Here is a 26,978-nt window from a genome sequence, read left to right as displayed (position 1 = left end):
CCCAGGAATTGACCATTGGACTCTTTATCCTACCTGCCAGGAGGACTCTCCTCCACCTCAGGGCACATTTTACCTATAAAGGTAGAGCTCTGGCCCCATTCAAATTGTGCAAGCTTCCTGGCTTCTTCCTTAGGGTCACTTCCCTGAGTCTCTTTCTGTTCATGCTTGCCTGCTTTCCTGGATCCACAAGCGCTGTTCCACACCTCTCTCTCTGGGCTGATGATGTGGGACGTTTGAAGCTTCTCTCCTACAGACTGGACCTCTTCTCCAGGATAGGTAGATATAATTACTCCCTCTTGCTCTATTCCCATACTTCTAGCTATTATTTCCTAGGACTCTCTCTCTGTGTGTGTGTATGGTTATTTCCCCCCAGTAATTGGTGTGTATGTGCATGAAGTTCTGTTCTTTAATAAAAGTTACTGATTGATTTGAAGCACCAGACTTGCTTGGCTTATTGGGATTGGGACCCCGTAGACACAGGTGATTTGATTCCAGTTACTGTCAGGGCTTGCTGCGGGCATCACTGGGCAGGGTGCTGCCATGCCTGGCCCTGACGTCAAAGGGGTGGCAGGGATGCTGCAGGACCCTGCTCTGTAGAAGGAGGGGTGGTATACCTCACCCAGACTCCCTCTCACTGGCCTGCCCAACCTGCTCCCGGCTTCCCCCTTGATCTCCTCCATCTCTTCCCCCGTTGACTTCCCTCCTCGTCTCCTCTCACTCTCTTGCTCCTCTCCACTCCATCACTCCTACACAACCCAGCCTGCCCTGTGGGAGGGCTTCCCTTTTATCCCCTCATCCTTGCCCTGCTCCACCTGTCAACCATGCCCTCCTGCTGCCTTTTAACCATGGCTCTGGCTGGCCTGGACAGCTGCACCTGTGCTCGTTTGGCTGAAAGCACTGGGCCGGTCCACCTGTGCCTCATTGGCTGGCTATCCAGCCTCTCTGGCTGAGCTGACAGCTGAAGGCAGGTCCAGCTAAGCCTCCTTGGCTGGCTGCCCATCTCCTCCCCCAGATTGCCTCAGGCAGCTCCACCTCGTGTTGCTTAGATCCTGGCATCCCTGGGCTAGGTTATTGCTTTCAAGCTGGGCTGCAGACTGGGGCGTGGCTCTGAGTTGCTGAGGCTGCTTCTGTTCCCTGGCTGGTAAGGCTTCAGTTTGCCCAGCTGCTGGTTGTTTGTCCCCACTGTCTTTGCACTCACTCTCCCTTCCTGGCACCCTGGACTCCCACTAAAGGGTGGGACTAGCTGGCCTCCACCTGCCCCTTCTAATCCTCTGAGGCTTGGGTGCTATTTTCCCTTCCTCCTGTGCAGGTAAGTTCTGGCTGAGGGTGCCTGCTGGGGTGACTGGGCGGCTGTCTCCCATCCCCATCTCCTGGTAAGTCCAGGGGATGTGACCCAGACCCTGGACAGTTACTGCCTCTCATATAGCTGTCTTCCTTGCGAGCTAACCACCCTCCCCCCCATAAATCATATTTTAATGCAAGGAGACCATTTCAGGTAACAATGTGGAGGTCCTGATACAACAGGAAAAGCTATTTTGTTCAGTTGACTACCCAACATCAACATATGAATTGACATCCTCCTATCCTGATAGACTGAAAGCAAAATAGAAAGACTTCCTCTACAATTTTTAAAGTGGTTTTAGATTTCCCTCTGAGCATCAGTTTAGCACATATTAAACAGATTACAAAGTTGTAATTTTTACACAGATACATGTCAGTGACCCAGCCTCTGTTCCACAAATTATCAGTTTTAATCTAAAATTATAAATTATGAATATATCTAATTCTCAAAATGGCCTTATCTATGGATACTTACATCCAGAGACTGGGGCTATGGACAGCCAAGACAGATTTTTCTTCAAATCTGAGGAAAGCTGCAGGTTTCAGAAAAACCTGAAATCTAAAAACAAAAACATGGGGGCTCTCATGTGATAAAAGAATCACCTGAAGCTTTAAGAAACATATGCCTTCAGTTGCTGTTGTTAGTCAACAACAGTATTCAAGTTTTATTTCTATCAGGAAAAGGCAGGGGTGGTGGTGATGGGCTCTTTTCAGAGTAGTTTTGTCCTTTGAGAGAGGACTCATTGGAGCCATACCCAGCAGCAACCACCAGGTGACTTGATACCACATAACCTGCATGACTCATCCAGGCCCAGCTGCTTACTACTGTTTAATAGCAGCCACCCCACAAAAGCCAATGTAATGCTTAGAGTTTCAGACTAGAATCTGGAAGACCCAGGTTCAAATCCCAACTCGGCTCATTGGGTAACTTTGGGCCAGTCACGTACTCTCAGCATAACCTATCTTACAGGACTGCAGGAGGAAAAAACAGAGGCAAGGAGAATGATATAACCTACTATGAGTCCCCACTGTGGAGAAATACAGTCTATAAATGAAGTAAATAAATAATAAATATAGCTGAAGATGGGAGGGGCGATAAAAGATAGGTTGGTGGATGGGAAGATAAAAAGGTACATTGGTGGATAAGCAGAAAAGAAGGGAGCAGGGAAGAAAGAAGATATGAGGGCTGCCAGAAGAAAAGAAGAAATAGTGGCAGAGAGCAAATGAGATACCCCCACAAGTTTTTGTGGGTCTCCAGCTTGTTCTATTATAAATACACAGCAATTGTGATTGGCCAGTAAAGGACAAGCTTATAATCTTTCTCTTCTTTCCTATAACATTTCTTAATAAATGAATCTATAAATGTGGCATTGCTCTAATACTCCCGAGACTTCAATTCTCCTTGCAAGTCTTTTTATCGGTATTGGCCTTACTATGTGAAAAGATTGAAAGTGTTTTTAATTAACAAGAAACTGTGACAGGTGTGACCTCTCTTTTTGAGGCCTGCTGGAATCTACCCAAGATCTAAAAAAATAGATGAGTTCTAATATTTTGAATTATAAATAAGGCACAATCCCATGAAAGTTAAGCATTGTCCCATCTCATTGATACCAATGGAAAAAAATTATGCCTGTGTTTCTCTCCCTTCTCAATCAGGCTTAAAAATAGGTCCATTTGGGTGGTTTGCACCCAGAATATAAACCAAAAAGATTGAGAAAACACAAAAGAAAAATACTGTGTGGTACAATATATAATTAAAACTGGTTTACAAGTATGCACAAAACATGCTCATAATCATATAAGATATAAATGATTCAAGAACAAAATGTAGTTGTGCACATGCAATGAGAAAAAAGAAATGCCAAACATGTTTTCCTGTAATGCCTTTATCAGTGGCTTACAGTGTAAACATGATCAGTATAACCATATTTTATCCATACTGACAATATAATTCAAATCATAAACCAGTGAGAAAATTAAACTGAAACCTACACAAAATATTATTTTAAAAAAATATATTCACATACTTGGACTATATTGTGAACTCATCAGTTAAGCAAAGTACCTGGCTACCCTAGCATACTTAATTTTGAAGCTGCATTATCTTAAGGGACACAGTAAAGTAATTCAAAACTTCATAACTGTTCACTACTGTTTGTTTAGTTCTACTTTAGAGCCATTCACTGACATTTGATTGCTTTCTTCAGGAGAACAGGCAGTATTCTGGTGATGTCACCAGTATTGCCATCTCTTTCCAAATGTGGAAGAATGAAGTCATTTGCCTAACATAATTCCTGCAAATTTAACATTTTCTCATTGACTAACATTGAGACACTACAGCAGTGACAGTAAAACCTGAAAGACAGGAAGGCATATCACAATTTTTCAGGAAACTTGTCAAAGACACAAGGGGTTAAAATAGAACTGTGGCAAACTAATGATTTGCCATAGTATTGCTAAGGAAATTAAAATATCTCATTGTTTCAACTATTTCACAACCTGCTCTGTGATATGATTGCCACTGGGCAAGATAAAATACACTTTTCATTGTTATTCACTCACTCTTCTTATCATACTTTATTTATCTTCCAGTTGCCCTGTGGCTTGGAATCAGCATTTACCACTCAATGGACAGGGGCCTACAGATGCTGAAAAGGTATCAGACGAAGGCCAACACAGGGAACTGTCACCTCCTGATACGTCGTTTATAAACAATGTGCCAAGTAATGTATTGAGGGACTATGAAGATTTATCCTTAAATTTGAGACAAACCATCCTGTTTAATATTTTGACCTGTCAGGATGACAACCTCGGTCCCTCGGTAGACCTAAGAAACAGAAGCATTGATGTGGACCCCGGTTACAACCTCAGTAAAAACCAGAAACAAGCTGCAGAGCTGGAACCTAACAACTTGATTGAGACCCCTGTGCCGGTAAGCCGAGGCTTAAAAGAAAAGTCTGATTGACTATCCCTCCCCCATTGCCATGGGAACTACGAGCCTATTGAAATTTTGTCCTGGAACATTGCTGGATGGCCCCGTTGCTTCTTCTCGTATACGGATGTACCCTTCTTACAGCACAACTATGAGATCATTCTATTGCAGGAAACATGGACAGCGGAGTCCCTTGATTTAGATGGATTTTATTCATATACTTTAGAGGCGGTTCCTGGGAAAGGTCCAGGAAGACTGATGGTGGGGGGTTGGGTATTCTCATTTCTACCTCTTTGGATGTGCAATGCATGCTAAAAGAACCATTGTCTCACTTAGCTATGGCATTATTGCTGCATTGGAAGGAAGGTTGTCTTATAATTATAAATGTATACCTCCCACTGGCAACCAAAAAGTCTGACATTGAGGGAAATTGGCTTAAGCTGGACAGCTATATAACCAAATTGGTATGTGACCACCCTGAAGCACAAATTCTACTGGCAGGTGACCCAAATGCCAGAATGGGCCCAAATGATAATTATTTAGCAATGAAACTTAATTCTCCTCTATGCGATCTGGAGCAGGAATTAATGGGATTACCTTTCACTCGATCTGCTAGGGACTGCACAGCCAATTTTGCTGGTCTGTGCCTAGCCAAATTGGCACGTAGATGGGAGCTTCATATCCTAAATGGCACATTTTATGGGGATTATCCAGGCGAATACACTTTCCTGGTAGGTAATAGATCAAGTACCATTGATTATATGATGGTTTGTGACTCCTTACTTCCCCAAATTAAAAGATTCCAGGTGATACCCTGTTTAGATGGTGATCACCTACCATTAAGTACGCAGGCTATATTTCCCTCCATTAAAAATCCAACATAGGGAATATACAAACCAAGGATTGAACCAATGGATTAAAATTCGCAGGAACCCAAAGGGCCTCCTTCCTCTCTCAATGCAAGACTCCTACCAGCTGAGATGGCTGCATATCATTGAGGGAAGTCTGGAAAGAGTGGGCCTCTCTATCGGTACCCTTCTAATACAAACTATTGACCAGGCAAAGCTCACAATTAAACAAAGAATTTGTGACATAGAATGCCAACAAGACCTAATGAGATCTCCTGGATTTAGGGCTCCTGAGGCGACCAAATTTAGTATGAAAATGGCCCAATATCTCAAGCTCCTAGATTTTCCCTCCCATAGGAGGGCTTTTACATTGGCCAGATGTGGTGTCATGCCTTCAATGATCTTGGAGGGGAGATATAAAAAGATTCCATACTCTGAGAGGATCTGTCCCTGCCCCCTGGCTGAGGTAGAAACCATGGGACATGTTTTTTTGCACTGTCCCCTCTATAAAGAAATTCGAGTTCAGACACTTTCAGTGTACATATTACCTCAATGGGACTCCTTGCAAGTAAGAGGGGGGAATTAGTGGCAAGGAGGAGGCTTTGCAAGAGGGGTAACAAAGTGAGATACTCCACCAATTTTATGGGGTCCCCTCCCCAAGGAAACTGACGAGATGGATGTTCTTCAAAAAAGAGTAATTTTTATTAAAAGGAGAAAGTACACACACACAAGAAGTAATAAATGGTTTGCACAAGTATACAGAGTCCTAGGAAATTAGCCAGAGGCTGGAGTAGATTGAGGGATTTGGAGTATAATTACCTATCCAAGAACTGAGGGCAGTCCGTGGAGGAAAAGAGCTTCAAATGTCCTGCATTTTCAGACAGGGAAGAGGGTTCAGAGAGAGAGAGACTCTGAGGGCACTATGCTTGGGTCCCAATAAGCGTGTAGAATTTGAATGGGACAAAGCCCTTGTTCTTACAGGGTAAAACGTGTCCTGAGGCTGGGGAGCCCCTTCGGCCATTGGGACAAAGACCATAAAGGTCAGCTCCTGGGAATGACAAAGGTTTGATTACCTTTTTTTTTTAATATATAATTTTTATTTTCAATATCTAACATACAACTACTACATACATACATACCCTACAGAACAGTAACTACAAAAGACTACAATAACACAAGGGATAGGAAAGAGGAGAAAAAAAAGAGAGAGGGAGGGAGGGGTGGAAAAAAGTGGAAGGTACCCTACAAACACTAAACACTAAACACTACATTTCTGTTTTCCCTTCATACTGCCATTATTCAAAAGTTAAAGCTTTATATTATATTGATGGAGTGGTTGACCTTACTAAATGCAAATTACAATTTAATTTCAAGTTAAATTTTTCTTCCCCTCCTGGGTCCCGGACGGAGTTCTCTCTGCGCAACTGCAGCCGCAGTGCTCGTTTCCTCCCCCTCCCCCTCAGACTTCTCCTTTTCGTCTTGCTTGGTGCACTGGAATTCTGGGTTCCTGTCCTCAAAATCCCTTAGTTGATCTTCTGATAATATCTTAAAGGCTTGATCTTTATGGGTGAACCAGATTCCTTCCGGAAATAACCATTTGTACTTTATTCCACGTTCTCTCAGAAGAGCTGCGAACTTTTTATACTTAAAACGTCTTTTCCGGACTAGAAATGGGACGTCTTTCAATATCTTAATTTTGTTGCCCAAGAAGTCCAAATCCGCATTGTATGAATTGTATAGGATAGTGTCCCGGATCCTCTTAGATGAAAAATCGATGATGATCTCGCGCGGCAACTGACGCTTCATTGCATACTTTGAAGTAGCCCGACGGGCTTCCAAAATGGCGCTTTTAACTTCTTCTTTAGTTGCCCTCGCGGGTGTCGCCAATAGTTCCGAGACAAGACCCCGTAAGTCCTCGTTTTTCTCCTCTTTCACATTCTGGAGGCGCAAAATTGTCTGTGTTCGTTCCACTTGTAGCCCGATCAACTGATTCTCCACCAGTTTAAGCTCTTTATTCGTAGCCTTCACGAGTGACGCACTTTCCCGAGCAGACTTCTCTGCCCCCCCCCCGCTGCTTCCTTGATGGTTTTCACTTCGCTCTCAATTAAGCCCACCCTTTGATCTGTTTCATTCAGCTTGTCAACAAAGGGTTTTATAGCTTCACCAACCGCCCTCCATACAATTTCCTCCAGCGATTCTCCCTTTAAGGCAGCCGAAACTGACTTGCCAAGGGCAGGACTTTGTTTTTTTGTTGCCATTGGGGGGGGGCGCCAACCAAATTTTGAGACTCAGCAAAGGGGAAGAGTGAGCCTTCTTAGCTTCAGATCTCACCTCTCCTTCACGTACGCTTGTAATAACAGAAGGAATTCGCTTACTTGTAGGCTCTCGCCTAGTTCTGCTCTTTGCCGTTTCTCATGGCCCGGCAGCACTCGAGGCGCCGCGCACGTCCGCCGGCCTCCGTAGGGACAAACGGGCAATTAACCCCCCGCATTGATTCCAGCGGGCTCTTCCCGCAGCGTCCTGGACCCAGCCTCCCTCACTGGGAGTTTTGGGGGCTAATCTTCGCAGGTCAGCCGCCCGGACAGGGTGCTCAGCCGCTTCCTCTCGAGCCAGCGAAGAGGAGCGTCCGACATGGCGGAGAAAACGAAACCAAATCAAAGGTTTGATTACCTTTGATTGGTGCTACCAGGGTGTGACAAGAGTAAGCTTGGGTTCTCCCGGTGCTTGTCAAAGAAACGGTTTCGAATTAATGTTCCTGGAGCTGGACTGATGAATTTAGGTCTTGATTAGATGTTCTCAGGAGTATACCTTGCAGAGCTGATTGATAGTCTTATGAGTTTAGGGTGGGATCTCATCATGGAAAGAAAGGGGATCGGAATGTGGGGGTGATGATGCAGTGAGAACGTTTGTTGTCACAAGTGCACATCCGCAGCTTGGACAGGTAGGAACTAATCAAGCCCAGTCCTTAGCATTTGCATTCACATCCCACTTTTGATTATTCTCCTGGGTGGGACTCGGCAATGCTTTGCTCAACCGGCTAGAATTTCCCTAATACAGATCAAGCTGCATTAATTCAGGGGTCTGTAATGTTTATATCACAGGCTGCTATTAAACATGGCAGAGGCCGGGGTCAACTGCTCACATACAGATTGTTATATTTTCTGTTTATTTTCATAATTAAGATATTTTTTGTATTCATACTATTCACACTTTGATGAGACTGAGAGACAGTGGTTCAATTCAAATTAACTTCCAAATCATGCTCATTGTCAAATGATTGTTAGTCCTTTCCTTTCAGACTAGATGATTTGAAGAGTGTTTCTGCCTAGGAAGGGTAGTGCTAACCATAGTTTTCTGATTCAGTCATCATGGTAAAGTAGTGTTAGTGTTAAACTACAAATGAAAGCAAAGGCATGGGAAAGAGAGAAGGAGGAGGGTGTACGCAAACTTGCAACGCATTTCTGATTCTCTAAATTACAATTTGGCAGATAGTTTGAATAGAGTCAATGATTATTAAGACATCCCAGAAAAGGCCACTTGAGGCATGATGATTTTTTGAGATGCTTGTCACTTCTGAATAGAAGAACTGCAGCCATCCTGTGTGATAAATGTACACTTCTATTTTTCTGTGTATGCTATACAATTTTTTATTCTTCAGATGTTCATTAATTTTATTTTTATGGAAATGCTACTTCATCCCTCTCTGAGTTCTTTTTCCAAACAACCAAATTTGGATTATTCTAGTATGATGTGGATGCTTGTTTTTAAACATTCTTCGCCCCCTCCCGCTGTCTGTTTTAAGATCTCTCTTTTAATCCATTTAAAAGTGTTGCTTTATGTGAAGAATGAAACAATCCTTTCTACTCCCAAGAGTTGTGAATAGGCAGGCAGTTGGAGAGTGGGTGAATGCAGGGTTCCCAACACTGCCTAAGTGGGTGAATGTAGAGTTCCCAACACTGCCTAAGCAAATACCAGGAAGTCTGAAGGGCAGTGCTGGCAGAGGGTGGAATTTGGGGAGGATGTAAAGTCACTTTCTCCTGATCACTACAGTAAATGCCATAGAGACTAGGGGAAATTTGCACAGTTGTTCAGTTTATTATTCCATTCCAAATCTGGACATTTCACTGCCTTCTATTTTGCTGTGAATCATCATCTTGCTATCATCACCATATACTTAAATAATTCACTGTGTATTTTTGTAATATGCTTGGTAAGATATTTAATAGCATGTTTTTCGAATCCATCACAAATTTAACTTTTGATATCTTTTGCATTTCTTCATGTATCTCTGTCCAATATGTTCTTGCTTTTTTGTATGTCCACCACATGTGGTAAAATTGCATTTGTGTTCTGACATTTCCAACACTTTTCCCATTCTCATTTCTTGTGGATGAAAGATGGGAACTGGGACAAGGAATTCCACATCAAGCTCAGGCAATTGGGAAACCTAGCTGAAGAGGGAGGAGGGGAGCTTTGGAGGGCTCCTTGAAAGGGACTTCACATCTGAGGAGGTCTCCTTGCAGCCATTTACCAGACCTAAACCTCCTTAGATTCACTAAGGTTTCTGTATCATGTTCCTTCAAACCATACCCTTTAAAGTCTGCTTATCCCTAATTTATTTTTCCTGCATGGAAGAACTATCCCTCATGCATGAAATTGTACCAAGTCCACAACTAAATTAAAGACAAATATTAAATTCTGTTCCCAGAAGATGATATCCAACATTCTACCTATTGTTCCATCTCACTATAATGATTTAGCAAGTGATTTCATAGCTATTATATTCAATAGAATAGTAGACTACATTTGAGTTTGCCTGCTGCATTCTGTCATAGTGACGGATGGATTTTGATTTAAAACTATATTTAGCAGGAACTATCATACTACTAACATATTATTTATATTTTGTTCTGTTTTCTTTCTTTCATTTTATTCAGTTCTAGAAATTTAAAAAAAATCAAAAATTCCACAAGCATTTCTAGAAGGTTGTATTTTAACTAGAGTCCTTGAAGATATGTTAAAGAATTACTTGTTTGGGGGAAATAAACAAAGAACAGTAAAGCTGAGTGGTTGGGCTAGCATGCTGAGTCTTCCCTACAACAACTTCAGCAATCTAAAAAGATTATAGGAATATTAATATTTGCCTTCTATGCATCAGAATGGCCCTTATGTTAGTTCAAAGAGGGTTTGATAAAATGCAGAGAAATTGGCAGAAGAATAAAGTCATTAAGCAGTTAGCCAAATATATGTTGGACATAGACAGTAACAGGGAATCAGCAATGAGGGACTCCCCCAGAGCTCAGAATCTATTTGAAGGAGGAATAGCCAAAAGAACATAGCTTTTACCTACGTTCTTCAGTGAGTTAAGCAACTCATCAACCAGTCTAAAATCCCTCACTGCTATCTCAAATACAGAGGCAATAAACTGGCCTACCTTAAAGGGCTCTTTTAAGGGTTACTGAATTAATGGGCACAAAATGCTTTGAACTTTAAAAAACACTAAAGAAATCCTATTTAATAAAAAAAAGAAAATAATCATGTTGTTGGTTATGTTTCCAGATAAATGGTCTCAATGGAAAGAATGTTGCCTCATCCTTCAATCATGTTTCCATAAATAACTTCAATTGACTAAAGGAATCGCTGTGACTCAGTGGTAGAACATCTGTTTGGCATGCAGAAGGTTCCAGGTTCAATCCCTGGCATCGTCAGTTAAAAAAATTGAGTAGTTGATGATAGGAGTGTGAAGGGACAGTTTTCCTGCTTTGGAATTTCTGAAGCAGGAAAAAGAACCAGGAATAAGTGATTTCTGAAGGATAGCCAAAGCAGCAAGCCGAAGCAGCAAGCCACTTCGAAAACTGCTTGTTGCCTTGCTTCGGTATGCTCCATGAAGATTTGGAGCACACCGAAACTTCCCGCCCCATTGCTTATTTCACCCAATGGGAGGGGTTCCCTCCCCCCCTCCCATTGAGTGAAATAAGCAGAAGCGGGACTTCCTGTGCTTCAGCTGGCCCGTGGGGGGATTTCCCCCACGGGCCAGCTTAAGTTTAAAGAGCTCTTTCCATGTCGCTTGTGCTGGAAAGAGCTCTTCCCTTTCCCGTGGGCCTGCTGAAGCATGGGAAGGACCCTGTCTGTGCTGTTGGCCCTTTAACCCCCCCCCCCACACACACCAGTCAGCTGGAGCCAGCTGTGGGTTTGGAAAGCACCCCAAAGCGACCCAGATCACTTCAGGAAGCTTTGATTAGGCATTTTTGAATTGCAGCCAGCATGCTGGGCCCGATTTGGAAATCCCAAATCTTTACCAATTGGGTCTGATTCGGGTATTATATCCCAAACTAGAAACCCGAATCGCACATCCTAGTTGATGATGTGAATGACCTTTGTTCTGAGCTTCTGAAGAGCTGCTTCCAGTTTGAGTAAATAATATTGATCTTGGTGGACCAATGGTCTGATTCAGTACAAGGCAGCTTTCTGTGTATATGTGTACTAAGGAAGGATCCAAAAATTGCTTATTGGCGTAGAAAGTCCTGTGTACAACATTCCTCCACCTCCTAGAAACATTTCCCCATTTCTTTCAGAGAAATCCATGTAAGCATTTATTTGCATATTGTTACCCAAATAGCTTACACAAGTTTGCCCCTTGTGCATCCGGGTATACTTTTACAAAAAGGAATCACTGCCTAGTGTATACTGGTGTCCTTGGTCTGGCCAGAGCGTCATCTGACTGGTTATTTTCTTAGAAATGAACTGTCAGAAAATAGAACAATTAAAATCTTTATTAGGAAAAGAGATGCTAAGAACTAAGCACACACTGAAACACACACACTTATACACAATCAGACCTAACATTTAGACTATAAACAATAACTGTTTCCACACATCCTTAAAGGGATAGCCCACTCATGGAATGCTGGCGGCTTTCCCCCAGGATTGCAGATGTATCTGTTTGCAAAATGGTTGCAGTCTGTTCGGTTTCCATTTTTTGGCGCCTTTTCTGGGACTGCAGGAAAGTGCAATCCAAAAAGGTGCCAAAAAAACCATAAACCAAACAACCTGCAACCATTTTGTAAATGAAGATGCCTGCAATCTTGGGGGAAAGCCACAGTGTTCTGTGAGTGAGCTGTACCTATAAGGACATGTGGAAATGGCCAGTATAAAAGGGCAATAAAATGGGGGTAAATAAAACACACTGTCCAGAAGAAAGAAGAAATCCTGGATGCTCTGAAGAAGGGAGTAGAAGTGTACACAGCAACATTTGTGCTCCAGGTGATCCCAGGTGGCAATTGGGTGCAGAGTGAAAAGGAAAAGCAGCTTGAAGATTTAGGCCTGCTTTACATCTCCGGGAAAGGTTCCTGAATGAAGTCACGGGGCAGTAGTTGGAAAATTCAGGGAAATTTGCTGAAAATACCCAGGTTCCTGGGTCTATTTTATATACAGTAAATCCTGAGAAAGCAAGGATTTGGGTATCCTGGACCAGGATTGTATCAAGGCCAAAAAATTTGAATTATATTGGTGAGTTTGGGTTCTGACTGATAGATTGGAAAGTTTCATAGTTGGAGTCAATAAAATGACGAGTTTCTGGAATGACAACTAGAGCCAGGTGCTCTGGAGGTATCAAAAGATCAGGAGTGCCTAATACTTATGTCTGGCGATACTGATGGGTTTATGATAAGGGTGATTTGTCTGATGGATACTTCTGTGCATTAAAACCATTATTAGGCCAAATTATTGAGAGAGTGATATAGGTTTAGGGAGGTGAGGTTGAGGGATTGATGTGATCTTTTAGTATAAAGGATGTCTTTCCTTTTGTTATATAGGCAGTGCCTCAGATCACTGGCTGTCCCCTGGAATCTTGTAATTAATTTGCTATGCACTTTATTTCAAACCTTGGGAGACATCAAATCAAGAAATAAACATGCAGCACATTCTGGGGCGTCCTGTGTTGGGGTCAAGGTGGCATGCCATCAATATGAAGATCAACTCCCTTCTTGGAAACAAATTAGTTAGCTCCTGAGTGAAAGTGCTCTCTATGTGTATCTGAATGCACAGGGGGTCCAAATACATCATATGTCATGATGGGCTTCAGTGGGATTACTGCTGAATAATTGGCTTCAAGTGTGCAGGACAATCAATGATGTCTCCAAACGCGTGCCTTTTTTCATGCTTATTATCCTCATTTTTCTTTTAGACGTCAATTTTAATTTCAGGTTATTAGCCACTCCAATTACATGATACCACTGAGTTCTATAAGCCGGTTCTTGTTATGAATAAGACTTTTTTGTCAAGCTGTTGCACTGAGCAAATATCTCTTATGGCTCCACAGTAAGGAATATCTACCAATGAGTCATTTATTTTTTGTAACTTTTCATACTCTCAGATGGAAAGAAACTTCTGATAATGAAATACTTTGTTATTTCTTTGGTAAATTTAACACATTTCCCTAATGCTTTCTTTTAAATTTGTGAGACAGGCTGTGACAGATAGTCCCAGGTTCAATCCCTGGCATCTTCAATGTTTTCAAAGGTCTTTACCTGAGACCCTGAAGAGCCACCACCCACCATAATAGACAATACTGTCCTTGATAGTCCAATGGTTTACAGTGTCAGGGTGCCTTTGCCCTTACTGATTGAATGCAGTCTCCACAAACCTCCCCATGCACTGAAATTGTCAGACTCTCTCAGCATCAATTCAAATACTATTCATGTATTTATTTCAAATAATTATATGCTGCCTCTTCAGAGTTCTACTCAACACAGCTTACAATTAAAAGCCACAGTAAAAAACAATTCACTTGTCATAAGCAGAGCCTCAAAGGGGAGGGCATTCCAAAGGTGAGGTGCCACTACAGAAAATCTCTAGTCATTACCTGCTTCACCTCTGAAGTTGGGGCACAAAGAGCAGAACATGAGAGGCCATTTATGACCTTAGAGGTAAGAACCAGCTTTTTCAATTGTTCCCAGAAACAGCTGCAAAGCCAGTGCAGATCCTTCAGCACAGGGGTGAGATGATCCTTGTAACCAACCCTTGATTTAGTTTTCAGTTTGCTCTTTTTCATCATTTGCATGCAGGCTATTCATCTTTTAAGTTGTTTAAAGTATTGCTTGGGCTTCTATGTCTATAAAGTTCATTAGGTGCTTTATTGTTCTAAGGAACCAAGTTTTGTTCTCTTTTCTCAGAAATAGAAAGGAAGCAGAGTTAGGACGTGAGAGGCATTAGCCTATTAGCACTGTGCATAGCTTCTTTGCATCCATATGGGCGATGGTGAGGCTAGTGCCCCAGGCAAAGAATACACAATACACACAGCATTGGGATGACAAAAGCTACAACTTTATTGATTACAGCCATTGGAGCATTGGCAAGGCTTAGGGCAATGAGCGCACAATGGTTGCTTCCTCAGCATGCCCGCTGGGTACTGCAGGATGGCAGGTGATATACTGCCAGATGGTCCCTACCACTGGGTGAAGCCTGCAACAGCCAGCCCAGGCATGTACCCTTTGGTTTCCCTGTAGATAGTTTAAGGGGACCCCAAATAAGGATAGAGTGAGCTGCCCAGTCAGCAAAACTCATGCCAATTGATCTTGTCCGATGCCTCAAAACTGCCATGAAAGGAGGCCCCCAAATCCTGACTCCCAAAAATATTCTAACAGCTGTAGTTAATTTGAAGCCCCCCCCCCCAGGTGGTCCCCTCAGCCCCTGATGCCAAGAGGAAGGTGAAAAACAAAGCAACCTGGCGTATTGACCATCACCAACCAGACTTTGTCGTCAATCTGATGCCACCTTGTCTGCTCGCAGTTGAATGCCGCCTTCTGGAATTCATCATAATTGACCACCAGGGATCAGGCCTTCAGTAAGTTTATCTGGTGGAAGATGAGGTTCCATCCCCTTTCTGGGGAGGCAAAAGCGAACACCCTCATATAGACAGAATACCCTGCCATCCAGTTGTTGAATATGCACTCACATTCCATTTTTTGTCACTTTTCTTCCCTTTTTCTACACAACCACAGACCCCCCCCCCGAGCCCTCTCAGAGCATGGTAGTGTGAAAATATCAATGTAGTAGCCTCCAGGAGGCACTCCCTGATCTTCTGGTCCAAATGCATCCCAGGTGGTGCCTTGCCAGCCCTGAAGAGGGATGGAGTGCCCCTTCCCCATGTCCTAGAGCAAACCACAACAATGGCCCACCCAGTCCCAAATGCAGCCAGCTCCTGAGGAAGCCTGGCAGTGCACTGAGGCCCCAAGAGGCAAGGGAGAGGAGTGCCTGCCACCAAGCCACAGCCTGCATCATGGAACTTGGGAGGCAGCCAAGAATGTGGGCCCACCCCTTCCCCTCTGCACATTGCTAGGGAGGAGATGAGTGATGACAGAGAAAACCCAGAGAGGAGCAGACACCTTCAGGCCCAGGACAAGCAAAAGGTGCAGTCCTGCCCTCCCTGCCTGTGGCCAGCCTGGAGGCAGCTAGGTGGTAGGGGAAAGGATCAGAGCCACCCAGCTGCAGCCTGCTCTGCCATGCACATGCCAACTCCTCCACCCACCACACATCACTAGGAGAAGACAGGCAGTGGTGAAGAAAGACCAGAGGGGCAGATACTTCCAGGCCCAGGCTATGCAGCATGAGTGGGCCTGCTCTCTCCACATGCAGGACTGCTCTGGAGGAAACTAGGTGGCAGAAGCAGGGAGAAGGGGCAAACAGCAGCAAAGACGAAGTACCTCCTGGGAGGCCACAGCAAAATGGACCACAGCAGCCCAGGTCTCAGCAACAGCGGAGCAGTGCAGAAGCCAACAGCACCAGGGAGAGATGAGCCTGCAGGATGGGGGGAAGAGGAGGTTGCCCTTTCCAATTCCCAATGCACCTCCCATTCTCGTGGAAGGGTTGTTGGGCACCCCAGAACACTCATCCAACTATCCATAGCCTCTACTGCTACCTGAAGGAATGATGACACCCATGCAGTCTTCTGGAGAGGAGGCAGGCCACACCTGCACTTTTCCCTCCATGCCCCAGCCGCAGCTTTTTGCCCTATGCTCCCAGCCTCACCCCCTGCTGCAACATTGCCTGCCAGTAGAAAGCCTTCTTTGTACTGCAAACTAACAGAATCAGTTCAACATATCATCAATGACTCAACCTATGCTGGACAATAATATTTTTGTTTCACAGGCATTGGAAGGCAAACCTTTTCTTGCTTACTGACAGCCCCCTAACCTTAAACAACTTTCCCACTCATTATAATGTACTTCCCAACACTGACTCAGGGCCAAGCTACACATGACGAATGACACTTGAACGGCAAGTGTATTTCTCCCTGTTCACTTGCCCTCCACTCAATCCACTTGCCATTCAAGTGTCATTCGTCACTTGTAGCTTGGCCCACAGACTCTAGGAACAGAGTCTACAATAAACCTAGATGTCAACTTTGTCCCCATATTTATTCCAACAGCACAATCACTGGACCTAACAACACCAGTTATACTTCAGGTTCATTCACTTGTTCATCTTACAATGCTATATATGCTGTTAGGTATAAGCAATGCCCTTCTATTCTCTACAGTGGACAAACCAGTTAGTCTCTGCACAACAGAATAAATGGACATACATCTAACAATAGAAATCACAGCACTCAAGAAACAGTGGTAGAACATCTTAATCTTCCAGGACATTCCATTGCTGACCTAACAGTGGCTGTCAGAGAAATGTCAATGGCAGCTTAGAGTACAAGATGGCTAAAATTGAGTTTATTCACAAATTCAGAACAATGACCTCCTCCCCCCAGCCAGGGGTGAACAAAGATTTAGGATTTTTATCTCACTACAGATGCTAATTTCTGCTCTAATCAAGTTGCATTATACCTTTACATCCTGACATTTTCCTCTTCTCTGTGTATTATACCTTTATATCCTGATGCCCTCCCTTCTAACACCCCACCCACCTTTGGCTGGGATAGAAAGGCACAGGACTCTCCATTCTTACTCATGTTGGAAGAAGGGAGCTTTGAATCTCAAAAGCTTATACTCTGAAAATCTTGTTGGTCTCTAAGGTGCCACTGGACTCAAATCTAGCAGAATCAGTTTCCATTAGGGTTGTTGCCACACGCTGTTAAAGAGATGGCTCACTCACTGAACTCTGGTCATAGATGCAGAGAAGTTAGCCGTGTTAGTCTGTGGTAGCAAAATCAAAAAGAGTCCAGTAGCACCTTTAAGACTAACCAATTTTATTTTAACATAAGCTTTCGAGAATCAAGTTCTCTTCGTCAGATGCCTGATACAGTCTCTGTATCAGGCATCTGACGAAGAGAACTTGATTCTCGAAAGCTTATGCTAAAATAAAATTGGTTAGTCTTAAAGGTGCTACTGGACTCTTTTTGATTTCACTGAACTCTGGCGTTTTTTTTTCACTCACTTCATACGTCTCTGATTTTAAAGCGGAAACAGGCAGTTTGGCTTCTGTTTCTTCAACGTCTTTTAGCCGGCACAAGAAAGTGTGGGAGATTCCATTCTCAGAAAAGATGCCGAAGAAACAGAAGCCAAACTGCCTACTCCCACTTTGAAATCAGAGACGTATGGAGTGAGTGAAAAAAAAATGCCAGAGTTCAGTGAGTGAATCATCTCTTTAACAGCATGTGGAAACCACCTATGTTTCACCCTGGAGAGCTTTTACGTCAAAATACAATACAGAGTGTTTTGTTCTTTAGTCCACATACTTGCTAAGATACCAATGTGCAAAGTACTACTACATCTACTTGCCTTTTACTTAGGAATCTGAAGTCAAGGTTTAGTTATATCCCTTCTGCTTTCTAGTTCCAGCATGGTTTCATTTAGGACAAGACTCCAAGTTCAAGCTGAGAGAATTTGGAAGAGGAGGGACAGTGATTCCATGGCAGATCAATGGTGTATATTTATGTGTGTAAACATCAAGGTTCCCAGGTCATTTTGGGAAATGTTAATTTGTAGATTCCAGAGTTTGATTGTAAGACACATAATATAGCAACCACTTTGAAGCTAAGTAGATCTGGAAAATGCCTGAATATGTCAGAAGCTTGAGTTCCATAATAGAAGATAAAATATAAACTTAAAAAATAAAATTGTATAAAGTCATTACTAGGTCAACCAATAACAGCTGTCCACTCTGAGAGAGAAACAACTCAATAGTGGATGGATTGTAAATCACCAACATTTCATAAAGCAAATGATAGGTATAAAATTGTTTTCCGGTGTCAATAAAATCCAGTGTTTACTGACCTGGATTGGATTGAACTGGCGATCTAGAAAAGAGAGCCTTTCTCTGCCAGCCTCTCCTTAATCTTCTATCAATAAATGTAATCCTTTCTTTATTGAATTGATGCACCAAGGACTTAACTTGTCTCTTGCCCCAAACTGTATGCCCCATCTTTGAGTTATTACAGTCTGAAGCCTTGATCTCTAGATTAAAGTGTGCCGGTCAAATTCTCCAGGAGTTTATTTTGAATGATATCAGACATATACAGTTACATTATGTATGAAGTTGTGGTTGAGTAAACCAAAAAGAATTTTCAATTGATTCACACAGAAATAAAAGATTAATAATTGGACACCTGGACAAAGCCAGGTTAAGGATAATAACTATTGAATATCATTCTGTATAAACTTGTCAGATTCAAAAAGAGAAGAGATAAATGGAGGAACAGGCTTTGGTTTATTAAATTGCTAGTGGGCAATCTTTTATTAATTTAGAAATAATTTTCACTAAGTTTTCTTGTAGCAATTTGTCTTAGCAATAGTTTCCAAATGATGGACCATGCCTTCCTGTAGATCACAGGGTCTACAAAGATGGTGGTGTGGATCCTACCCCTATGGTACCATTGATCAAAGTTTGTTTGTTTATACACAGGGGTCATTTAGTAGAAAAAGAGCTGGAGGAACTCATTAGCATAACTCATTAGCATATGCCACACCCCCTGACATCACCCATCCTGGCAGTTTTGGATCCAATCCTGGCCAGGATCGAAATTGGGCCCCAAATGGTCAGGATCGGGCCACTGCTGAGTGGGAGAGTAATCCACCACCCATCAGAGGCCCGATCCGGGCCGTTTCGGCCCCAATCCAGGCTGAAACAGGCTCGAAATGGCTGAGAGTCAGGTGGGTGGGGCCACCTGACATGTGACCTCTTTGGGGAACTGCCGGAACTGCGTTCCTGTGCGTTCCCCCTTGAAATGAGTCCTGTTTATACATATTCCTCCTTTATTTTTGGTTCAAGTTTCAAGCCTTCATCAAATCTAAAAAGCTTACCAAGAGTCTCTTCTGTTGGAGGAAGAATCATAACTTGGAGGAAGACTTCTTAGTCTGGGAACAGTATGAAACTGAAAAGAATTAGTGAATGCCAGATGAAATAATTTTACCTCAGTAGATGAACTTTATTGGCCACATAGCTTCAGGCAGTCTTGGAGGAGATGGCATATGTGTTATGGAGTGCCACGGGGTTCCATCTTGTCCTTCATGCTGTTAACCACTGGAAGAGATCATTAAGGGATTTGGGTAACGTGCCACCAATGTGCAGGTGAAACCCAGCTCTACTTCTCCTTAACAGATGAGTTAGGTGGGTATGTGGACATCCTTAACAGATTCCTGGAGGTGGGTTATAGGACAGATTATGGCCATTTACACATGGCCACATGCCTGGAAGATCGCACAAAACTCACAGCATAAAAGTGTCTTCCTACCATGATTTCCCAGCACAATCCCTTTTTCTGACATCATCGGGCCATTTTTCTGACATCATCAATGGCCCTTTTTCTGACATCATTGGGCCATTAAAGGGGATCATGCCAGGAGATCATGCTAGGAAGACTCTTCATGCCGTGAGTTTGCACAATCTCCCAGGGTGTGTGGGAAAACTGTGTATCTGATTGAGACACATTTTCCAGAAATTTTCCAGAAACTGTGTATCTGATTGAGACACATTTTCCAGAAATTTTGCCTTTCATCTGATAGATCTCTTTCCCTAAAATCCAGGTAGATAGGAGAATTGCCTGCTCCTTGAGTCTTGATTACCACCACACACACACACACAGGCAACCTGATGGCGGCATGAAAGAGGCTAAATCCGAATCGGTTATCATGGCTCTCTCAGCTCCACCCACCTCACAGGGTGTTTTGTTGTGGGGATAATAATGGCATACTTTGTAAACCGCTCTGAGTGGGCATTAAATTGTCCTGAAGGGCGGTATATAAATCAAATGTTGTTGTTGTTGTTGTTGTTGTTGTTATGCCAGACCTTTATTCTGGGGCTTACCTTTTTTTACTTCACTTGCATGTTTTAAAAAAGTAATGGGATTTACATTCTTGCTTTTTTAAGCTTCTGATTTTTTAAAAAGAATTCTGGTTGTTGCTTATTATTTTTATTTATTTATGCTGATTTTTGTTTTGTTATTATTAATTAATTATTGGTTTATAGGATTCATTGCAAATTTTAATTTTGATATTGTGAGTGTGTGTGCTATGTGTTGTCAAGTTGCCTCTAACCTATGGTGATCCTATGAATGAGAGACCTCCAAAATGTCCTATCATTAACAGACTTGCTCATATCTTGCAAACTGGAGGACGTCCAACTTTCACATCTATACATAGTAATGGGGAATACTATAGTTTGGATTATCTTGATTTTGGTTTCAGAGAGACATCTTTATCTTTGAGGATCTTTTCTAGCACAGCTGCTCTTCCAAGTCTCAGAGTGGAACTACAAGTGACAAAAGGCACAGATTGGACACTTGTCAGCTTCCCTCAAGTTTTGATGGGAAATGTAGGCAGCTTGGCGGAATGTTGAACAAGTGACAGTTGAAAAGTCCATTGGACAGCAGTCAGAGAGCCAAGCTGCAAGACTAGGATGTCTACATTTCCCATCAAAACTTGAGGGAAGCTGACAAGTGTCCAACCTGTGCCTTTTGTGACTTGTAGTTCCGCTCTCAGTCTTCTGCTTTCTTCATTGCAGTTTCCCTTTTGGTTATAATTTAGCCTAGAAAATCTTGAACATTTTCAATTTCCTCATTGTCAGCCTTAAAGTTGTGTAATTCCTCAGTGGTCATTACTTTTGTCGTCTTGATGTTCAGCTCTAATCCTGCTTTGACTCTTTCTCCTTTAACCTTCATAAATAGTTGTTTCAAGTGTTCACTATTTTCTTCCAGGAATGTGATGTCATCTGCATATCTCAAATTGTTAATGTTCCTTCCACCAATTTTCACTCCACCTTCTTCTAAATCTAATCCAGCTTTCCTTATGATATTCTCTGCCTGAAGGTTGAACAGATAGGGAATTAATATGCATCCTTATCTGACACCTTTGCCAATTGGAAACCATTCTGTTTCCCCATATTCTGTCCTGACTCCTGACAGTAGCCTCTTGCCTAGAGTACAGGTTGCACATCAAAATGATCAGATGTTGTGGCACCCCCATTTCTCCATAGCTTTTCATGATCCACACAGTCAAAAGCTTTGCTGAAATCTATAAAACACAGGCCGATTATCTTCTGAAATTCCCTGATATGCTCCATTAGCCATTGTAAATTTGGAATCTGATCTCTAGTGCCTCTTACTTTTGTGAATCCAGTTTGAACATCAGGCATTTCTTGTTCCATATATGGTAAGAGTCTTTGCTGCAGAATTTTGAGCATCATTTCGCTTGCATGGGAAATTAACATGATAGTTGCTGCACTCTTTGGCATACCCTTTTTTTGGAATTGGAATGTAGATGGAGCATTTCGAGTCCGTGGGCCATTGTTTTGTTTTCCAAATTTGTTGACAGATTCTTGTTATTATTTTGATGGACTACATTTCTGTAGCTTGAAATAGCTCTATTGGTATTCCTCTACTCCAGGTGCCTTGTTTCTCTCAATTGCTTTGAGTATAGCTTTTACTTCATTTTCTAAGATTTCTGGTTCTTCATCAAAAGATTCTTATTGTAAGGGGAGGCAAATACATTTTTAAATGGTTGAACAATGAGATGTCCCTGTTCTAGAGGCATATCTACATTGCAGAAACTGCACTAGTGAATGAGGTGCCAGGACAACAAAGGTTTCTATACTTTATAAGAATGTAAGAGCTCTGCTGGATCAGATGAATGGTTCATCTGGTTCAGCAGCCTGTTTTGCAAAGCAAGCACCCAGTTGCCCTGGCAGGCCAACAAACATGACATAGAGGCCAAGATCTTCCCCTAATCTTGTCTCCTCGCACTGGTATTCAGAGGTTTTCTGCCTCTAGATATAGATCCCAAAATTCTGAATTTTGGATGTAATTTCATTCAGATGTATTACTCTTCCAGAGTTAATGGATTAGGATATGATTTGAGAATGTTTATTTGAAATATAACTGAGGTGAACTCATGCCTATTGCAGTACAAGGGAGACAGCTTCTCAAGCTGTATCTATCATTCATAATCATTGCCATTACTTTTTCTTGCATGTGCTTGATTGGATTAAGCAAAATTGACAGTATGTAGTCTTACATTATCAAGTGTATCAAGGAAGGTGAGAAGAATCTGTGCATTTTCATCTGCAAGAAAGTGATGTTTTAAAGAGGATTGTTTTCTTTGAAGCTCATTTATAGCTTTTGGAAACACAGAGAAAAAGCAGTGGTCTCTACAGCAGCTGTTGTTAGCTGTACTGTAGACTTTGTCTGGAGATGAATCATTCAGTCTCCAGCTTGTATATTGCAACAAAAGCTTTATAAACTAAAAAAATACTGCCACCAACAAGCTCTTGCAGGCATTTTGACAAGCAGATAATTTTCTGCTTAAATTACCACTGACAGATGTATTTTCATCTTTCTGTGGAGGCTGAACATAGAAACAAGGGAAATCACCAGACATATGGAATGGATAAAGAAGAGGTGATCTTAAGATGTATCTAGATGTTCGCTTTGAAGACAAAGTGGTGCACAGTTTCCAGTAAGACACTTTCACAAGCACCTATGTTGGTCCCCTTGTGGCCACCACTTCTTCACATCAGAGAAAGAAAGTGAATACAGAATGGACTGGGCGGGACTGTATTACTTCAACTTAAAAAAAAAAAGCTTACTGCACTGGATTCAGAAGAACTGGTAGTGAAAAAAAGGATTCAACCATATGCTATGAACTGAAAAAGCATAAAGTTACTGAGTAGTTTTAGGCAAATGTTAACAGGCCCCACATAAACAGCACTTTCTGTAGATAGGGCTATTCACAGAGAATTGAAAATGTACAAATCGACATTTCTACCTGAGAGATATATGCATGGCTACCATATTTTGCAGGACCATTGTATCTTGAAAAAGAATCCCCCCGCTCATGAAAAACTACTGATGGGTGAGCTTATTCTTATTTGGCTCATAATCAGTTCAGCAATTTATACCTTTCTTGAAAAATTCTCAGAAAAGCTCAAAATTTTCTGACTCTTGCCCAAAAAAACTGAGCAAAAACGTTTTTGGAGGAACTTGCTCCCAATCATCTCATGTAAAAAAAAGAGAGAATGCCCTCTAGTCCAGCATCCTGTTTCACACAGGGGGCAACCAGTTGCCTTGGATGAAAAACAAACAGGGTAGAGAGGCCAAAACTGCCTCCTAGCACAGGTATATAGAGGTTTACTACTCTGAACATGAAGTCCCTTTAGTCACCATGGCTCTAGTAGCCATAGTATTCTCTATGAATACAACACCCACCCACCCTGGGTTAAAGCTATCTATGGTCACGGCCATCATTAAGTCCACTTGCAATGAATTCCACAAATTCCTCTCCTAAAATTTATCTTGGCAAGGAGGGAGAGGGGAGTCACTGGTAAGAAGTACTAGTGTTCAGCTGCTGCAAAGGCCTTGCCTTTTAGTTGTTCTTGGGTTCTGTTTTGATCATGCACAAATTCCACTTGAAAACACAGAAATGGAAGTCCAGATGATTTTTAACTCAACTTAAATCAGAAGTCATTGGGAACTCCACATCTCAAGTTCTCCAATGGCACTGGTCACCTCTGAAAGCTATATATTGCCAATAGAGCGTCCAGGTAATAAGAGGTTACAATGCCTCCCATGTCAATCAATTAAACGAAAAAAGAATTTGGAATTCTTGTCTAGTTGAATGGATGCTTAAGTACATGCTCAAAGTAATCTTTGGAATGTCTTGGCCCTAAACATTTATTTATTTAAACAATTTCCATATTTTTCCTCCCTCCCCCAAAAGACAGAAGATGAGTCTTCCACCACTCAGGTTAACCATGCTTCCACTATCATTTGGACACATTTTGAAAAAGGAGAAGAGCCCAGGGTCGGAGACCTACCAGCGTGTACACTTGCATGCATGCATTTGTCAGCAATGTAATGACATCAGTTCTGGAAGTAAAATAATCACGTTTGTCACTGTGCCAGAACAACTTTGCTTTGGGGGCAAAAACATGATGATTTTTGCCTTCAAAACCACTACTTCATCACTAGTGTGATTATGTCATTTCCAGGCTCAAAGGAAATGGCATTATCACATCACCTGTGCTCTAATGATGGCACACCATTACGTCACAGGTGAGTAGTGGTGGGGGCCAGGTGAGCAGTGTGGGGGGAGTAGTCAGGGTGGGGTTGCTGCATGGGGATGCCCTGCCCCTGAGAGAGGAGCTGGAAACCCTAGAAGAGCCTGCACCAAGGAGGTCTTTCTAGTGGCAGTGAGACGTGGCTCCATTGTGAACTGTAGCAAACAGAGCCTGAATTTCAAGATTTGGGTTCAGCTCATAATAGATTGTTATTTCTGAAATGAATGAATTCATTTCATCAATATTTGCAATTTTGACGCCACTGCTATGTGAATCCTGGCACACATGTTTCCAGTCCCCACATGAAGGTGCTCATTTATTCTGTGGAGGAAAAATAATACCATTTGATAAATTAAGCCTCAACTCTGTATATTCTGTATACTGTATATGGAAATAATCATCGGGGCTTACCTTACAGGGGAGTTGTGAGGATTACTGAGATAATGGATGTAGGATACAAGCATATTTATATCATAATATGTATCATTATTGTTGTTGTTTTCAAACTCAGAGCAGATGAGAGAGAAGAATGAAAAGCTGTAACTCAGTGACAGAGCACATCTTTACAATCAGAAAGACTAACTTCCAGTCCCCGGCATCTCTAATAAAACATCTCACAGAAGAGAAAAGACCTCTGTCCTGCCACCTTGAAGAGCTGTTACTGTACTAGATGGACCACTAGTTTGAGTTGATATAAGGCAGCTTCTGGATTGAAAGTTAAAAACTGGAACAAAGTCGCTAGAGATCTTTCTTTGTATAGACACACTGCTCCCTCAAGCCATTTATAAATCTTGTTACGGGCATAACCTCTGACTTCTTTTTTCTTACCACATGCTTTGCTGTATTTGCTAGCAGGCCAATCTTATCTCAGTGATTTAATATCCTTCTAATCAGTTCAGTACAATTCTGCTTCTCATAGATACAGATCAAACTAAACCTCCACTGAGGACCATGGGAAGACTTGTCAAGGTCTTTGGAAGCCTTTAGCTAAAAGCTGTAATGAATGAAGATTTAAATATTACACAGAAGTTAAGATTTTAGGGATAATTAGATAATGCCTGGCTTTTGCATCCATGAAGCATCAGCAGCTTATGTGAATGGAAATAAATTCTTTCTGAACATCAACTGGAGAACTACCAGCTGGTTATCAAATCAGGTTTTTGGACAACCTTACTGACAGTACTATTCAAATGTATGTGCCTGAACTCTCTCTTATATAATGATTACATTCACTGTCAATATGAAAGTAGCCAGTAGCCCACTTGGGATTTTGCAACGTACCACTCTGATCGTTTTAATCAGCCTCAGTTTTCAAAATGCTAATCCTTTGTGAAAGCATTAGACCTTCCTCCCCAGCAATGTTGCAAATTTTTGAAAAATAAAGGAAAACAATCTGTCAATTCTTCAGGTATCACTGGCTACTTAATTGCCAAAGAACATCTTTTGGATCCATCTGCCTTTTCCCATTTCAACCTTTTGTTTTCCTTGCAGCCATTTTTACTAATGTTAAGCAGATGGTACGCTATCAACATTTCTTCATTTGCTTTGATGGGTGTTTGCCAGTTTAAGCCAAAAGAGTTCTGTTTTTTTATTATTATTAAAAAAAATTTATTGGTGAGTACATTAATAATACATACATTCCCCATCTTACCTAAATTATATCAACCCCCACCCTTTCCCTCCCCCCTCTTTGTAGACTTCCAACAGCTTTCCAACCCTTAACCTATCTTATTATTTAACTAATTTTCAACTAAATTCTTCTAAATCATATTTAATTTACACCTCTTGCTCTAAGCATGTTCAGATTCTTTTATATTTCAGATCCACTAATATATCCAATCTCTACATCACTATTTAAACTATATGTTTTTCATAAAATCTCCTTAATGATAATACTAGCTTTAATTAATTAATAAATAAATTTTCCCATTTATGGTAAAGTTACTTCTCTCTCCCGTTTATAAAATCACAAATTAATAGTTCTCAAACTGCCACATTCCTCCCTTCACATCCCATTTTTTTCTAAGTATTGTTTCAATTTCCCCCAATCTGCGATGTATTCTCCTGGATCAAGATCTTTCAGATTTCTTGACATTTTGTCCATTTCTGCCATGTACAACAATTTATAAATCCAATCTTCTGTAGTTGGTATTTCTTGCACTTTCCATTTCTGCACATATAAAAGTCTTGCTGCTGTAATCATGTAAAATAACAATGTTCTGTACTGCATTGGAACATCTTCCATTCCCAAGTTCAGTAGCAACAATTCTGGGTTCTTATTTATTTGGGTTTGCAAAACCTCATTAATTGCTTCAATTATATCTCCCCAGTATTACTTAGCTACCTCACAAGTCCAC

Source organism: Eublepharis macularius, chromosome 6 (assembly GCF_028583425.1).
Source record: "Eublepharis macularius isolate TG4126 chromosome 6, MPM_Emac_v1.0, whole genome shotgun sequence".
In the NCBI taxonomy this organism is placed as follows: Eukaryota; Metazoa; Chordata; class Lepidosauria; order Squamata; family Eublepharidae; genus Eublepharis; species Eublepharis macularius.
The sequence above is the reverse complement of the archived record's forward strand: the minus strand, read 5'-3'. Positions refer to the sequence as shown.